Here is a 15,917-nt window from a genome sequence, read left to right on the forward strand (position 1 = left end):
TTGAACTAGTCAAATCAAACCCCCTCGCAACTGTTACTTTAGACTAAAATTAGAAAACTATTAATTGCATCGCCTCTCTGTGGTTCGACCTTAAATGCCGCTATCTATAGTAGTAGTTTGGAATATAAATTTATCTTTGGTACTCTACGACGGTATCAAATTTTGGCGCCGTTGCCGGGGAGGCAATTGTTTAATTTTTAGTTGTTTTTATTTTAGTCTTTTTCTTGGTTTAAGAAGGGACATCTGTTCCTGAAACTATTCTCATATTCTACTTGTAGTTTCCTCTTATGCGCAGGTCACAGGGTGGTGAATTATGACCGTTAGATCCTGAGATCAAAAGGACTTTGCGTGAGTTGAGACGATCATCTAGAGTATTGCCGACAGAGGAAGAGCTGAGTACTCTGTCCAGTTACTACGAGAACGAGTTATTTGAGGAGGATCTACCTTCGTCTCCTATTTCTACTTCTTCAGCTGAGACCGTTACATCTCCAGATATGACTGAAGAAGCAAGCATAGCCAGTCACTTCGAGCCAAAAGTTGAGAATCTCTATAAGGGATTCGTGTTGCCAGCTGGGACGGATAGAAAATTCGAACCAAAACCGGCCTACATTAACTTGGTTGAGAGAAACCAATTTGGGGGAGCTTCAAATGAAGATGCAGCTAAACATATGGAGATATTCATTGACTACTATTGTTTCATACCCCCACCAGCAGGTGTGACCCAGGACCAGGTAAAAGAGACGATGTCCATATTCTCGCTTCGTGATGCTGCTAGGGAGTGGTACCGAGATCTGGATCAAGCTGCCAATGGTATTACTGATTGGAATTCGCTGGCCCTAGCATTTTATAAGAAATATTTCTCTGCATCGAAGACAAATGCGATTAGATCTCGGATCACAAGCTTTAAACAGGGTCCTGATGAAAATTTTCATGAGGCATGGGTCCGTTTCAAGAAGTTGGTGCGATCTATTCCGCACCATGGGTTCGAACAATGGTGCCTATATAATCAATTTTATAATGGGCTTTATGATGATTAGAGGGCTATCCTGGATGCTGCAGCTAATGGCAGATTCCAGGAGAATGTTGGGGAAACTAAGGGGTGGAAGATTATTGAAGATATGGCCACCCATAAACCTGAGCATGGGAATTCTAGAGGAAATCAGAGAAGATCGGCTGAATCTCCTGCTGTAGCTGTAATAGAGGCTCTTACTGCAAGATTTGACAAGCTAGATTTTGGAGGATCCCAAAAAGGTGGGATGTATAAAGTTAATGCTGTTTTAGACGGTCCCTTTACATGCAAAAGATGTGGAGGAGAGGGACATATTTCGAAGTTTTGTACTAGTTCGAATGAAACATGTGCTGCCTGTCAACACTTTAGGCAGACTGGTACTTATCCCGACCCCTATAATGTCCACCCCAATTTGAGGTGGACTAACCAGAATCTTCTTAATCTGGGACCGCAGCAGCAGCAAAACTATGTGCCCCCTCATAAGCAGCAGCAGTATAAAAAGCCTCCCTATGTGCCTCAGCAGCAGCAATTTCAAGGTTCTGATATTTCTGAATTGAAAAACATGGTTCAGAATTTGTCGGGTTTGCTACAAAAGGAGTCTCTGCTAGAGAGACGTCTACAAAAATTTTGGAGAGTCAAATTGCCCAATTGGCAAGCAAAAGTGCAACTAGAGCTCCGGGGCATTTACCGTCGCAGCCGGACCAAAAAGAGACTCTAAATGCGATTACTTTGAGGAGTGGGTCTACCCTTGATGGGCCCGCTATGGTGAAGATGTTACGAAAAAGATGAGGCGGAACCGAGCAAGAAAAAGGCTGGAATGAACAGTACCAAGAAAAAGACGATCAGCAGGTATATCAGTCGATCGACTGAAACACCTGGTCGATCGACCAGCTCGTGCAACAGTGCAGTTTCTGGTCCTGAGGAAGCCTGTCGATCGACTGACCTACATGGTCGATCGACTGAAGATATTGCTGATGTCGAACCTTTTCGTCCTCCAATGCCAGATAACTTAAGGGACTACTTATTTCAGGGTACGACGACTCCGAAATTATCGAGGCAAGATCCAAATGCCGATGGGTCAGTTCCGGTTCCAAAGTATGACCCTACGACGGTTAATGGTTCATTCCTGAGATGGTCTGAAGAAGGTTCGAGCTACAACAAGGACAAGGTAGTGGATTTTCAGCCTAAGTCCACTGATGCCGGTATGAGAGACCTAGAGGAGAGGGCTAAGTTACTTCTTACAGCCCTTACCCAGAGAGATTGGTGCCGACAGAGGAACAAGTATCGTTTAACAAGTTTGAGAATGTTATTCGTAGTTTAAATGTGCAAGTTCCTTTCTTAGAATTAGTTAATCAAGTGCCTGCTTACATGAAATTTATGAAGCAACTGTTGTCTAAAAAAAGTCACTTGATACTGTGCAATTCTGTCGCACTAACTGAGGAGTCATGTTCTTATTTGACTCGCACTGCTCCACATAAGTTAGCTGATTCTGGTAGCTTTTCTGTTCCTTGTAATATTGGTACCTTCTCAATTGAGAAGGCATTATGTGATCTAGGAGCTAGCATTAGTGTTATGCTTTTGAGTCTTGCTAAGAAATTGAAATTGACTAAGTTTGCAATCACAAACATGACAGTACAGATGGCTGATCGTTCTGCGGTCCAGCCCATATGAGTCTTAGAGGATATCCCTGTGCAAATAGGAAAGTTCTTTTTCCCAGTTGACTTGGTTGTGCTAGATATGCCCGAGGATGCTCACATTCCTATCATTTTGGGTAGACTATTTCTGCACACTGCTGGTGCAGTTATAGATGTTGGCTCAGGGACATTGACCTTTAAGGTAGGGAAAAAGTCCATTGTTTTTGCCTAGACCTATAAGAAGAAGGATTCTATGTACCTAGTAACTTGCAATGTAGCTAAATCTTACGTTGTGTTGCCTGATATGCTTGCCCCTATGCCTAATTCTGCTATAACACCTCCGCCCCAGATCGGGAGCAAATTGGAGGAAGATCCTTCTGTTTCAACTATTGCAGGAAATGGTTTGGGGAAGGAAGAGCCGTTCATTGCTCCAGTTTTGAAGGAGCCAATCGTTCAAAGAGGCGGTCTAGGATGTCTTAGCTATGGCACAGATGAGGAGCCTGATGAGGAGCCAGTGAAGGTGACGGAGTCCGATTTGGATTTTGACGAGCCGAACGAGGTCAGTGATTGGGAAGATGTTCGAGATGTTGATCCGTTGGGTTCTGCGGATATTGGAGTCGTTAGGAGCCCCGTTGAGGAGATGAGCACTGTAGAGGCTACTTCTTGTAGTCAGAAGCCGAGCAAGTGGGCCATTCCGTGACCATTCTTGATCAACTATTAGTTGATTAAGACTTTTTAAAAAAAACATTTTATTGCTTTTGTTAGACTTTTTATTGCTTTGGTGTGCGCGAGACTTCGCTTTAATTAGTTTTCTTACGATTTTAAGACTTTAGACTGTTACTTTGGGTTTTGCGCAATTTTGGGCGCGTTATTATGTGTAATTGCAGGTTCATAGACCATATTAGCTCAATTTATTGAGCTAATTCGAAGAAATCAGAAACTTACAGCAGGTATCTCAGTCGATCGACTGGCTTGTGTGGTCGATCGACTGTGCCACGACTCCAGGAGGCTTCTGTTCCTGTCACCCTGGTCGATCGACTGGCTGGTATGGTCGATCGACCGCCTTCGCTGTTGTACCTGTTCACGACCATTCCTCTGCTGTGTTTGGTCGATTTGCGGAGTTGAGGGAGTCTTTTCTCCACTTTATTCTCCGATTCATTTCTGTTTTCTTCTGTTTTCTTATTTTGCACATAATTTTGCGTTTCGTAAATTGTTTTCTCGGAATTACGCGTGGTACTTTCGTTTCTTTTCAGGTACTTATAGTAGCACTGCTGGCTACTGAAACCTCCTAGCTCACGCTGGTTTGGGGAGGTTTCCTGCTGCGCTTAAAGTCTTGTGAGTTTCCGAGTCCTTTTATGTCAATTTTAGTTATAATAACGCAAATTCCCGTTTCCCTTTTATTTCATTACATGATTTTGCACAATGGGGACATTGTGTAATTTGGTTTGGGGAAGGGTTTTGCACATTGCATTCACATGTTTTATTGCATTTCGGTTTCACGTTTATAGCACTTAAGTTTGCATTTGTTTTTTCATCTCTTATATATACAGAAAATTCAAAAAAAAAATTGAAAATTTTCAAAAATTCCAAAAAATTGCACGTTTACTTTTGCATATAGGTCGAGTCGGAACGGTAGTATTTCAATGATGACATTGCATTTTCAGCTGTTTACGCCTAAGCCGTGCTAAATTGACATGTTATTAGTAGAATCATTTGCATAGTATACGAGTTTTCGTTAAATATTTTGCTGGACTTTAAACTTGACTTAGATTTTTGGCAAACTACATCATTTTCTGAGGTTTAGAGCTTATAACTGGTGACATTCATGACCAGTTTATTTAAGATGCGAGTAGTTACTCCTTATAAGGCACGTTATATAAATTTGCATAAATATGAACTTGGTCTACTTAGTACCTGTATGCATTCGGTTTCTGGTTTGTTGACACATGTGGTAGAGGTCCCCTTTTCTCATTTTACCCATAAACCTCACATAGCCAAAATAGCCTTTTGTCCCTTTAACTACATACTATATTTAACCTACCTTATCTGAGCTAGTATTGGTAGTTGTGGGAATGTGTTTATTACATTTTGGTTATATTGCTCTTTATGAGAAGTTTCGTGGAATGTTTTTTTTTTGGTGAAATGTGAGTATGTATATTATATATCAAGAAACCGTTTCAATTACAGCGTATATGACAACTTACTAAAGTGCTATCACTTATCACAGAAAACAACTCAACAGCAGACTAAATTCCTAAGAAATTCAGACTATCTATCCTAGCCATAGCTAGCTCCTGACCAAGTTTGAGCTTGATCCTTCCCCGAACTACTTCTTCTATCTGTTTCAGTACTCCCTTAGGTCTGAGGAGACAGTAGTTTACGCGAGCATTGTTCCTTTGAGCCCATATAGCATAATGGTATGCATTCAGAATAACGGCCATAGCTTTCCACTGGACAGAATTAGTAACACTTGCAGCCAAATGACTGACAGTAAGCAGATTTGTTCCAATCCAATTCTCAAGAAGTTGCTTGACTTTGCGGCTGTACACACAGCTAGAGAACAAGTGATCAATGGTTTCAGGCATACTTTCACAAAGAATACACCTGTCATCAGAACAGTATCCAAAATTATGCAGCTTTGCCTTAGTATTCATCCCCCCCTGTAGCATTAACCAGGAAATTAGCGAATGCTTGGGAATGTTCCAGTTGTTCCACACAATGGACTGCCAAGGTTGAGGAGCTTGGATAGGTTTGAGCCACTCATAGCCTCTTCTAATGGAATATCCTTTAGGATGAGAGAGCCAAACACCATCCACAAATCCATCTTTTAATTTTTCCTTGACTTTGCAGATTTGTTTCCAGACCCATGTTGCATCAAATTTAGGGGCATAGTCATGCCAGTCTTTGTCTTTCAAGTAAACATCATGCACCCATCTGATCCAGAGCCTATCTGACTTTGTATAGATCCAATCAACCAACTTACCCACAGTTGCAATGTTCCATACTTCAGCTTTCTTAATGCCAAGCCCTCCTTCCTATTTTGTCATGGTAACCTTTTCCCACGCAACTAGAGGCACCCTATGATAATCTGGACTGCTGTCCCATAAATAGTTTCTGCAGATGGCCTCTATTCGTTTAATGACACTTTTAGGAATAATAAACAGCTGAGCCCAGTAATTGTGGAGTGTATTAAGGACTGAGTTGATAAGAACAACTCTACCAGAATAGGATAGCTTCTTAGCTCCCAGTCCTCTGATTTTTGCTACCATCTTTTCAGTAAGAGCAGAGCAATCTTTCTTGGACAGTCTCCCAGTTTGGATTGGCACACCCAAATACCTGAAAGGCATTCTGCCCTCCTTAAACCCTGTCACTGATTTTATTCCTTCTTTAAGGTCCTCATTCATACCATTGAAAAAAATTTCTGATTTGGAGCTATTCATAGTGAGACCTGATGCTCTTGAGAATGATGAAAAAGCTTTCATAAGCAGAATAATAGAAGGGGCATTGCCTTTGCAGAATAGCAACAAGTCATCTGCAAACATGAGATGGGTGAGCTTGAGATTTTTGCAAAGGGGGTGGTACTGAAATGGCCACCTATCAGTTGCATACTTAATCAATCTAGTCAAGTACTCCATGCAGATAGTGAATAGTAAAGGAGATATGGGATCTCCTTGCCTAAGTCCCCTCTGCCCTTTGAAATATCCAAAGTGATTACCATTCAAGGAAAGTGTAAAAGTAGGAGACCTGACACAGGTCATGACAAGTTGGATAAAATGCTCAGGGAACTTCAAACCAGTCATCATTTGCTCAACAAAATCCCATTCAACTGTGTCATAGGCTTTCTGAAGGTCAATTTTGAAAAGACAACGTGGAGATACACCCTTCCTAGCATACAGATGCACAATGTCTTGGCAGATGAGAACATTTTCAAGAATAGACCTGCCTTTGATGAAAGCTCCTTGGTTATGATGAATTATATCAGGCAAAACCTGACTTAATCTATTGCAAAGGAGCTTGGATATGACTTTGTAAACAGTATTGCAGCAAGCCATGGGTCTAAAATGCTTCACAGAAGTTGGCCTCTCAAACTTTGGAATAAGTGTAACATTAGTTGCATTTACTTAGGTAAGAAGCTAACCTGTGGTGAAAAAATCAGTAACTGCAATGCATAAATCAGCACCCACAACTTCCCATGCATCTTTGAAGAACCCACTGGTGTACCCATCTGGACCTGGTGCTTTGTCCTTGGGAATAGAGAATACAGCTTTCTTAATCTCTTCATGTGTCACAGGCATGCTTAATATAGCTGCATGGTCTGATGTACATGCCCTGCCCTTGCTTAGCACAGCAGCATGAACCATCTCAGTAGCATTACTACTTCCAAGGAGGGAGTTATAGTATTCAAGGAAGGCTTCCTGAATACTGTCAGTATCAGTACAGGTCCTGCCACTAATGTCTTCAATTTGAATAACCTTATTTTTAATGCATCTTTTTTTAATGGCATTATGAAAGAATGCAGTATTACTATCCCCTTCTTCCAACCATTTGCTCTTAGCTTTTTGTTGTAGGAAACTATCTCTGGCCTTAGTAAGCAACCTGACATTGCCTAAAGCTTCATGTTCCTGGGAGATGAGCTCTGGGTCAGCAACATTTTCCATAAGCTTTTCTTGAATATCATTCAACTGGTAGACAGCAGCACTTGCTTGATTCTCTATATCAGAGTAGCATCTTCCATTCAACTCCTTCAAGATAGGCTTCAAAATTTTCAATTTGTTTGCCAGAACAAACATTTTTGTACCCTCTAATCCTTCCATCCAGGCAGTTTTTATCTTCTCAATAAAATCAGGAGCAAGACTCCACATATTAAAGTATTTAAAGCTCTTATTCTTCCTGCCACCCAAGTTGATATTGCTAACAACACAGGGATTATGATCCAGCAAGCCCTCAGGATAGAAGTGAGCAGCCATTTCAGGAAATACTGCCAACCATTCATTATTAACAAGGAATCTGTCTAGTCTGCTGGATTTCCTATGTCCAGCATCTTGTTTATTCGTCTAGGTGAAGAAAGCCCCAGTGGCAGCAATATCAGACATGCCACATTTATCCAGGCAGTCAATGAAGTCCTCCATATCCTCCTGCTTTGTGTTTCCTCCTAGTCTCTCATCAGGGGAAATAACAGTGTTGAAATCACCTGCCACAGCCCAAGGGCCATGACAATTAGAGGCAAAAGAAGTTAATTTCTGCCAGAGATCCACCCTATCAATCCCATCATTAAACGCATAAACCATGGTAAGGAAAAAGAACTTATTAGTCGCTTTGATATGAAATTTAGCATGAATAAATTGAGGGTCATACTGAAGAATCATAACATCAAAGAGACTAGGTTGCCAAATAATCCAAACCCTTCCTCCCTTATGAAGACTACAATTAGTAGTCACACTCCAGTTTTCAAACATAGTATGGGAGACATTTCCTAAATTTCCACCATTTATTTTAGTTTCAAGAAGGCCAAAGAGACCAACTTCTTTATTCTGAATAAAATTCCTAATAACCTTCTGCTTATTTACATTATTCATGCCCCTCACATTCCAAAACCCTATGTTATTCATTTAAATTGGTTAAGGGAGGGTTACCATTTTCACACACAACATCACACACATTCTCTTCCTGAACTGGAGAATTACTCTGTTGACTGATATCATTCTTCTCCGGGGATAAATTACTGTTACCATGTTCACACTCAACATCACACACAACCTCTTCCTCCAATGGAGTACTCGGTTGACTGACAACATCCTTCTCCGGGTTACTGTCAGTCTCATTGTGGTCAGCAGGTTGTAAAACAACACCAGCTGGTTCAGTATTCTGCAACACTGGAAACTCTGATTCATAGGCTTTACTATTTCCAGAACTGTTAGCATCAGCAGGTTTTGTAATAGGCTTCCAAACTTTCACAGGAGCCTTTTGTTGTTGTTTCTGTGGTACCTTCCTGCAATTATTACCTTCATGTCCAATATTCTTACATTTTGAGCAAATGGTAGGCTTCCACTCATACTCAACCTTAATACTCAGGACATGACCATGTTCATCCAAGAAATTGACAATATTAGGTAATGCTTGTCCAACTTTCAGTTCAACCATAATTCGTGCAAAACCAAGTCTAGTATTCTCTTCTGTGGCAGCATCAGCTTTAATGAATTTGCCTACCAAACCAGCAATCTTGGGAATGCACTTGCCCCAGAATTTCAATGGTAAGTTATGGAATCTAATCCAAGCAGGCACAAGTTTGACATCCTCTTTCAATAAATCAATATTTTCAGTCCAAGGCTTAACAATCAAGGGCTTATTATCAAACATATGATACCCTGCCATAACCACAACCTCCTTGTCTTTAATTTCTTTAAATCGCACCAAAAAAATTCCATTTGGTAAGAACGATACCTTATCAATGCCATGTTTGCTCCATATGCGATGTATGTATCCATGAAGGACTTCCCATGGCGGATTTGCCCCAAGGACAAAACAATACACGGCGTGGTTCCAGTATTCAACCTCTTCCTTGATGTCATCAGACGTAAATTGAATAAGGTTATCAGTTACAATGGTTACAACATCATGAGACGGTGCAACATTCTTTTTACCCCTCTTAGTGATCCATGATGTGTTAGTAGCAGGGTCCTCTTCATCGTCAAGGGATAAACCAGGAATCGTAATAACTTCATGCATGGCTTTGGTACGTAGCACATCTTCTTCTCCTGGTCCCCTTGTCACCTCCTCATTATGGCTATTTCCTCCCTTCTTTGGAGATTTTGATCGTTGAGATGCTTGTACACGTTTGTTTGATGATTTTTGCGAAGAATTTTTAGCCATAACCATGGAGATTTAGCCCTAGAAGACGTCAGAAAAATCGCCTCTTAATCGCCTTCATTAGGGTTTTTTTTGAATAAATTTTATTAGTTTCGTGGAATGTTGGAAAGGAGGAAAGAAAGAAAAAAAGAAATGAAAAAAAAAATGAAAAGCAAGTTCGACCTTTGGTCGGTCGACTGGACTCATGGGTCGATCGACCGTGAACCGCAGAAGAGGAAGAAAAACATCAGAATCGCATAATTCAAAGTCTTTAATAGATGGCGATTTTTGCTCCTATGTTGTATTTGTATCTTATGGGGAGTTGACTAATTGTGGAAATCTTGATATTTAGCACCGCTTTATCATTTAATCTTGAGTAAGAAGTTGGAATGATTTATTACTCGTAGTATCACTCTCATTCTTGTATTCAAAACATAATTTGGCAATATCCCAGCCTGTCACGCCTGATATACAAATACTCTATCAGGCTACTCAAAATCATAGTAATAATCTCTCTTGGTTTGGTGCTCATGGTTTTTCCCTTATTCCCAGGGTTTTTCCACGTATAAAATCTTTGTGTCTTTACTTTTTACTTATTTGTTTACTTAGCAATATTAGTCAGGCAAACTACTTGAGTTAGATCACCCCTTCTTAATTCCCCTGGCAGGATATTTCTGTACAGTAAAATCCCTGCCAAAATAACCATCAACATTGATAAATTTAGAGCCACTTTGACTCCCAAAGCTAGAGAAATCAATGTTTTTGATGATTGATGCAAATGGTGTTCCTGGCTGGAATCTAGAGCCTGTTCCTTGAGTTTTCTCTAATTTTTGTCTAAGAGCTGACTCAGACTCTCTTAACTGAAGGATTTCGTCCTCAGTTTGAGCTACCTTGTCTTTCAAGCCTTCCAACTCAGTTAGTTGATGGAGGGTTGCGTTCAATTGTTCTTCAACGGTAGGCTGGGCCATTCTTGTAGGTTATTTAGATTTTTGTGAGATAAGGAAAAAGGATTTTAAAGAGCTAGATGCCCCACGGTGGGCGCCAAAAGTTTTGTATAGATTTTACGCAGGGTATTGATGCATGTCTATTATATGATGTATTACACCCCATTCTACACGCGTTTCAGAGCTCAATTAATGGTTTATTCTACTATTTTTCCTATTTCCGTCTACTTTTGTGTTTTTGTGTGATATTGCAGAAATATGAAGGTTTCAGCGGAAAATGAGCCAAATCCATCCCTAAGTGTTTAGCATAGCATTTTACATGAAGAGAAAGCTTGAGGAATGAACTTGGCGCGCGTTTCAAGGCCTAAAGATAGCAGAAGCATGGGTGCGTACAAGTTACAAGCATTTGACAAGCAAAGAAGCACTTCACGATATTGCAGCCTGTTTCAAATGGCTATATCTCGAGTTTTAAAGCTGATAATCAAGTGATTCCAATTGGAGTGAAAGCTTATCCTCCTAGATTTCCAACGCCGTGAGAATCGCTTTATTCCGATAAGTAACGAAGAACTGGCAGCTGTTTTAAGATCGGCGCGCGCTGCAGAATTCGTCAGAATGCATTGCTGTACAACACGTTTGGTCGATCGACTGGATACATTGGTCGACCGACCAAGTATACTGAAGCACGAGATTTATTTTTAGTCGGTTACTCTTTTTGTTACCCCGACATTTGGTCGGTAGACTGATACATGTGGTCGATAGACCACTCCTCAATCTGACGAGAAACTAAAAGACGTGATTTAAGCCCATATGTAATTAGGTTTTGGGAGAGTATTACATGACTTTGCTATATAACGTAATACTCCTTCCCTGTATTAATCATTCAGTATTTTTTTCATTAGATTAGATTAGCTTTGAGTTCCTATCACATTTATACATTAAACACATTCATTATTTTAGTTTGTTCAATAAAGTTCTTGTTTGGATCTCGGATTTGCTTTCTTGCTATTCAATTCGGTATTTTCTTGCTCTTTATTTTTATTACTGCTTTATTTCATTGTTAGTATTAGAATTGTGTAGTTAGAATCCCGAAACCCTAATCTCATTATCGTATTATTATTGCTTTAATTTCAATCACTATTGCTAGGATGTAGGCGAACTATTACCGTAGATGGCACTAGAATAGGTGACCCTTGGATTAGGGCTTGGTCGACCGACCGGCTTATCTGGTCGGTCGACTGAGTCGGTTGGTCGATCGACTGTGGTAGCTGGTCGATCGACCACCTTCGTGTCTGATTTGCTTTGTTTGACTCGGTAAGTGCAATATCTATCAATGAGACCTAGCGGAGACTTGTTAGATGCTTAGTTTTGACCAACCCGTAGATCAAAAGATAGGGAAGGACTTAGATTAACGAATTAAGACGGCTAAATTGCTAGATCGAAAGATAATGTAACTTAGGCTTTAGGATCGCTAGTTAAGAACGAAAGTTATTATTAGTCACACCTAGGGACTAATAGCATAGACCGAGAGGGGCTATTAGTTGATTTGGACCGAGAGGACTTGTCATGCCCATCACCCACTACTGTATTTCGAGACTTACCTAGACTTATGTGCCATCGTAGCTATAGTGACCCGATCATCCTAGCTCCTTTCTATTATTTGTTTACATCATCTTATTATTTGCTTGTTTTTATTTGCTTATTTATTTCATTTGCATTTAGACTTAGACAAAATCCAAACCCCCTCAAATTGTTACCCTAAGACTAGAATATTAAACAATAGAAACTCCCCGCCTCTCTGTGGTTCGACCCTGTTACCACTAACTTCTGTTAGTTTTAATAGGTATTATAAATATTATTTTTGGTGCACACAACGACAGGCATCAAATTTTGGCGCAGTTGCCGGGGAGGCAGCGCTAGTTTTTATTGTTTTATTATTTTAGTCTTTTTCTTAGTTTAAGGAGCTTTTGTTCCTTAAACTTTTCTCATCTTTTTGTTGTAGTTTATTCTTATGCGCAGGTCTCAACAAGGCGAATTATTTCCCCTTGATGTCGAGCTAGAGAGGACCCTGCGAGTTAAGAGAAGGCTATTTCAAGAAGCGCAGTCCGAGGAAGAGCCTAGTTCTCGGACAAGTTTCTACGAGAACGAGTTGTTTGAAGAAAACCCACCAACATCTCCAGTTTCTTCCACAGAGACCGTCACTTCTCCAGATTTTCTAGAGATGGCTGAAGAAGCTAGTATAGCCAGTCACTCTGAGCTAACAGCTGCGAATCTCTATAAGGGATTCGCATTACCAGGGAAGGATAGAAAATTTGAGCTGAAACCGTCTTATATTAATTTGGATGAGAGAAACCAATTTGGGGGAGCTGCAAATGAAGATGCGGCTAAACATATGGAGACATTCATTGACTACTGCTGCTCCATACCCCCACCATCAGGTGTGACCCAGGACCAGGTGAAGGAGACGATGTTCATATTCTCACTCCATGATGCTGCTAGGGAGTGGTACCGAGACCTGGACCGAGCTGCTAATGGGATCACTGATTGGAATTCGCTGGCCCTATCATTCTACAAGAAATATTTCTCTGCCTCGAAGACCAATGCCATTAGAGCTCAGATCACGAGCTTCAAACATGGTCCTGATGAGAATTTTCATGAGGCATGGGTCCGTTTCAAGAAGCTGGTGCGAACTATTCCGCATCATGGGTTCGAGCAATGGAGCCTAAGCAATCAATTATATAATGGGCTTTATGACGATCAGAGGGCTATCCTGGATGCGACAGCTAATGGCAGATTCCAGGAGAATGTTGGAGAAACTAAGGGGTGGAAAATCATTGATGATATGGCCACCCATAAAGCTGAGCATGGAAATTCCAGGGAAAATCAAAGGAGAGCTGCTGAATCCCCTTCTATAGCTGCATTAGAGGCTCTTACGGCGAGATTTGATAAGTACGAGTTGGGAGGAGCTTCAAGAGGAGGGATTTATCAAGTGAATGTTGTGTCAGACGGTCTTTTCGTCTGCAAGAGATGTGGAGGAGAAGGACATGTTGCATATTTTTGTCCTAGTCCCTATGCGTCTTGTGCTGCTTTTCAACATTATAGGCAGACAAACACTTATTTTGAGCCGAATGTCCATCCAAACTTGAGGTGGAGTAGCCAAAATGTCCAAAATCCGACTCCACCTCCACAGCAGCAGCAGTAGCAGCAAAGTTATGTGCCCCCTCATAAGCAACAACACTTTCAAAAGCCTCCCTATGTGCCTCAGCAGCAGCAATTTCAAAGTTCTTGACATTTCTGAGCTGAAAAACATGGTTCAAAATCTGTCGGGTTTGCTGCAAAAGGAGTCTCAAGCTAGAGAGACTTCTACAAAAATGTTGGAGAGCCAAATTGCTCAACTGGCTAGCAAGAGTGCAACTCAAGCTCCGGGGCAACTACCGTCGCAGCCGGACCAAAAGAAGGAGACCCTTAATGCTATTACTACCAGGAGTGGGTCTACACTTGAGGATCCTACAGTTGAAAATGCTAAAGGAAAGAAAAAGGCTAAAAAAGGGAAGAGTAAACAAAACGAGAAAAAGAAGAATAGCAGCACTGTTGGTCGACCGACCGTCCCAAGCGGTCGACCGACCACCTCCACTGTTTCAGAAGTGGTTTCTGATGTTCCTGACAATTCTGAGAAAATTGACCCTGGTCGACCGACCAAGGAGGGTGGTCGACCGACCACCAACGCTGCTTATTCCGAGTTATTTCGTCCCTCTATGCCCGATAACTTGAGAGATTTTCTGTTCCAGAGTGAGAGTACTCCGAGATTCTTGAGGCAAGCTCCAAATGCGGATGGTTCCATTCCAGTCCCATATCCGGAGAGGCTATTTCCGACCAAAGAACAGGTATCTTTCGATAAATTCAAAGATGTGATTCGTAGTTTAAATGTTCAGGTACCTTTCCTTGAGTTGGTTAATCAAGTGCCCGCTTACATGAAATTTATGAAGCAGCTTTTAACTAAAAAGCGGTCACTTAAGCCTGTCCAGTCCGTGGCTTTTACTGAGGAGTCTAGCTCCTATCTTACCCAGACTGCCCCCCGGAAATTAGCTGATCCGGGTAGTTTCTCTTTCCCATGTTCTATTGGCACCTTTCCCATAGAGAAAGCCTTATGTGATTTGGGGGCTAGCATTAGTGTCATGCCCTTAAGTCTAGCAAGGAAATTAGGCTTGACCAAATTTTCCGTGACCAACATAACTGTTCAGATGGCTGATCGCTCTGCGGTCCAGCCTATAGGGGTTTTAGAGGACATTCCTGTCCAAATAGGGAAATTCTTTTTCCCTGTTGACTTTATTGTCCTAGACATGCCCGAGGACGATCATATACCTATCATTCTAGGGAGACCATTTTTGCACACTGCTGGTGCAATAATTGATGTTGGGGAGCGGACCTTGACCTTTAGAGTGGGCAAACAGTCCATTGTTTTTGCTTAAACCGCTAGAAAGAAGGATCCCATGTGGGCTGTAACATGCAATGCTATTTCTGCTAAACCGTCTTATGTGGTCATTTCTGATGTTCCTACTTTATTGCCTGTACCCATTATTCCTGTTGTTTTGACACCTCCGCCCCAGATTGGGAGCAAATTGGAGGATGATTTGTCTGTTTCATCTATTGCATGAGCTGGGTTGGGGAAGGATGAGCCGCCAGTTACTCCAGTTGAGCCTATTGTGCAGAGAGGTGGCCTTGGATGCTTGCGTTATGGCACTGACGAGGAGCCTGAAGAGGATGAGCCGGCCAAAGTTATAGTTTCTGACTTGGAGCTTGAGGAGTCAGATGACAAGTGGGAGGATGCGTCAGATGTAGATCCGTCGGACGATGTTGTGGATTGGAGTGCTGAGAAGATAACCACCGTGGAGGGTACTTCGTGTAGCCAGAAGCCATGGTCGGAGATTTTCCGCATTTTTCGCGGATAAACATTTTATTGCTCGAGTTTTTAAGACAATTTATCGCATTTAAGACTTTTTACTGTTTTTGGTTTGCGCGAGACTTCGCTTTGTTTGGTTTGCTTTAGGATTTTTAAGACTATAGACTGTTTTTATCGGGTTTGCGCGAATTTTGGGCGCGTAATATTGTGCATTTGCAGGTTTGTAGACCATGATAACTCAACCTATTGAGTTCTTTCGAAGAAAAATAGGATCTGTGTCAGGTACAATGGTCGGTCGACCGGTTCCCTTGGTCGATCGACCGGGTTGCTGCTTCCAGAGAGCACTGTTCACCCGTCATGTGGTCGGTCGACTAGCCCCTTCAGTCGGTCGACCACCAACGTTGCTATACTTGACTCTCGTTTTCTTCTACTTTAAATTCCATGCACATTTTTTCCGCCCAAATTCTTTTATTTCCGAACGATGTTTGCTTTTCTGTCTTTCAGGTATCTTATGGTAGCACTGCTGGCTACCGAAACCTCCTAGCTCTCGCTGGTTTGGGGAGGTTTCCGTTTGGGCTTAAATCTTA

At 41.5% G+C, this 15,917-nt stretch overlaps 1 non-coding gene across 1 annotated transcript; it reads right to left on the bottom strand.

Moving 5' to 3' along the window:
• Positions 1-13,032: 13,032 nt before the first annotated feature.
• On the bottom strand, positions 13,033-13,139 carry LOC141625718 (small nucleolar RNA R71). The gene has a single exon (XR_012535484.1). It is a non-coding gene; the product is annotated as a small nucleolar RNA R71 (small nucleolar RNA).
• Positions 13,140-15,917: the final 2,778 nt, after the last annotated feature.

Source organism: Silene latifolia, chromosome X (assembly GCF_048544455.1).
Source record: "Silene latifolia isolate original U9 population chromosome X, ASM4854445v1, whole genome shotgun sequence".
Classification (NCBI taxonomy): domain Eukaryota; kingdom Viridiplantae; phylum Streptophyta; class Magnoliopsida; order Caryophyllales; family Caryophyllaceae; genus Silene; species Silene latifolia.